This window comes from Trachymyrmex septentrionalis, unplaced genomic scaffold, assembly GCF_001594115.1.
Source record: "Trachymyrmex septentrionalis isolate Tsep2-gDNA-1 unplaced genomic scaffold, Tsep1.0 scaffold56, whole genome shotgun sequence".
NCBI lineage: Eukaryota > Metazoa > Arthropoda > Insecta > Hymenoptera > Formicidae > Trachymyrmex > Trachymyrmex septentrionalis.
This window is the reverse complement of record NW_017305735.1, coordinates 1,114,655-1,117,346: the sequence shown is the minus strand read 5'-3', so window position 1 is coordinate 1,117,346 and position 2,692 is coordinate 1,114,655. Positions and strand designations below refer to the sequence as shown.

Here is a 2,692-nt window from a genome sequence, read left to right as displayed (position 1 = left end):
TACGTCTAATGTTAATTGCGACATGATTTGTTTTTTACTTAATTTTCATTTATCGTTGATTTTTCTTTTGCGTTTTATATCTGAAGAGGGCTCAATCTTGTAGCCGAAACTTGTTATATTTTTACACATGTTTATACATTTACACATTTATATATGCCGTTCCGTGCGCATGTATCGTCGCATAATAATTTAATTAATTAAATGTTTTGTTTTTCTCTTTGTAATCTACTGACTCTTCTTTCGCCGTGTATTTGTTTGATTATTTACGTATATATATAATCATTAAAGAATGTATCGATATTTGTATTACTCTCAAAAATCAGTATATGTATAACAAATTTCTTATTAAAGTGTCATAAATATTCTCGAACAAAGAATACTCAGATAGGATTTATGATTTTTGCAATAGAAATTATTGTGCGAGTAAGAGAAAAAACAGAGAGAATCTTAGTATTTTACAATGTGCAACTTATTTATTGCATTGCTGGAAGTAATTATTACTCTTTATAGTTCAACGCAATTACAATTTCTCTGTTTTAATTAAGCGACTAATGCTATCACAAAAAGTAATTTGATATATGATAAAGTAATTTGATATTGATTTATGATAAAACAATACACACAAATTGCACTTGTTTTAAATAATAAAGCTGTTTGAATATTAATGACGAGTCTGCTTACATGTATAATATATTTTTTTCATTCGATAATTCAGCAAATCGTTTATTTTGATCAACGCGGAAATTAATTTGAAATTGTAATGAAACAAACTTACCACGTATCTTATGACACGAAATGTTTCATTACAATTTCAAATTAATTTCCGCGATTTGTTGTAATATTAAAAGCGTTGGTAATTAGTGTGAAGAAAAAAAAAATTTTTTTGTTCTTAATAGAACTGGAAATTCCGGATTTTTACACGAAGTTACTCATCGCTTCTTAAGATTAACAGGAATTATAACACAGTATTATATCAGAAGATTGAAACATTACTCAACTCTCTTGATCTCTATTCACGCTGTTAATTCATACTACAAAGGAAAAAAATTATTTCACCATTTTAATTTGCGAATATTGCGCCTGTAATTTTATGTAATTTCTTTTCAATAATTTTTTATGTAATTCTAATTTAATATTACTATAACACCTTCCGACTAGTATTAATTAGTTTCTAGTTTGTAAGATCTTCATTTTTTGTCATCTTGTGTGTACTAATGATGGTCAAATCTTGACTGAAACGTCTACTTATTTATTTGTGAATTTTAAATATATGACTTGCGTTAACATCTATTGTTGTGGTTGTATGCTCTTTATTATTTATATTTTGTAATTGTTTAGCCACTTTCTAACATTTTACATTTAAATCATTTTTGTTGTTAGTTTCTCATATAAAGTTATTACAAAATTATTTTTAATTAAAGATTACATACTATTTCATTAATGTATTATATCTTTCTACCGCCATTTTTATAAAGATAACAATGAACACATAATAATGAAATTAAACTTTTAAATATTTTATTTTTAAATAGATTTCCATTTTAATGTATTAAAGTATATATTATATGTGTAACAATGTAAAAAAACATTATAGTAAGAGAACACATTTGTAATTAACTTAAGTTTATGTCGAATATAAAGCGCATATGAAACTAATTCATTTTTTTATAAATATTAATTTGGTTGATCTAATTTGTTAATTCAATTTTAGCGCTGACCTGTTCGGAAGTCCTACGTCAATCACTCTTGTGATGAATTGAGCTGGAGTTGTAACTTGAAGTCGCACAATACGGAAAATATCGTCGTGGTCACTCGTCGGATGTTTGCTCCCCTTTTCGTCCTCGAACAGGATATATTCGCGACGGAAGCGAATCGGCAGAATGCGTGCCGCTCAACAAGTGGCTGCTTTTATATAGCTGCGCGCTCTGCGTACAATTCCTCTGATAGCGCAAGCGTTAACGAAGAAGCCGGGAATGATGATGTGTCTTGTGACCACGATTTACTACACTACTCACTATGATAGAAATAAATCTGTACAATCTTAACGAAGTTCCACAAAGACAATGTAAGTTCGCCGCACGGCATAGGGAGCGCTAAATTTAAAATTTGATTCTTGAAGGTGTAGCTTTATAGGCATAGAGTAGCGAAACTACCTTCGTAATCTCAAAGGGCGAGACATGAAATATAATAAATATTATAAAGTTATATATATTGGCGAGAAAGCCAAAAAAAAATAAGAATTTTGAAAAATTTTGCGAAGGAGACGACAACGTATCTGAATGACATAAATCAAGTAGAAAAATATGTGAATATATTCATATCTAGGCATCATGTGCACTAACGGATGTGATTGTTATCTCATTTTAATTATAAAAATCTATATTTTTCTCCAATATACATGCATTTTTGGTAATACTAATTTATTTAAACAAAACAATAATTTTTTATTGCATAAGTGTTCTTCTTACTAAAGGATACGCTGTAGTATTTCTTTTATGGTAATATAAACAAGATATTATTAATATACTAAATTTCAAAAATTAATATACTTGACGGGAGACGCTATCGCGTCTTCTAATATATTATTTGCGTATATGTTAGATGTGTAAAATAAATAAAGGATTATATATTATAACTTCTTACAATACAATGTGTGTGCGTGTGTGCGCGTGTGCGTGCGTGCGTGCGTGCG

At 28.8% G+C, this 2,692-nt stretch overlaps 1 protein-coding gene across 1 annotated transcript in view; it reads right to left on the bottom strand.

Annotated features, from left to right (window-relative positions):
• LOC108752141 (histidine decarboxylase) overlaps positions 1 to 1,858 on the bottom strand; it is a 17,458-nt gene extending 15,600 nt beyond the window's left edge. Inside the window, exon 1 of the mRNA XM_018492783.1 lies at positions 1,719 to 1,858. The gene's annotated coding sequence lies outside the window, so the exon portion shown is untranslated. The remainder of the gene's footprint in view (positions 1 to 1,718) is intronic.
• Between the last annotated feature and the right edge of the window lie 834 nt (positions 1,859 to 2,692).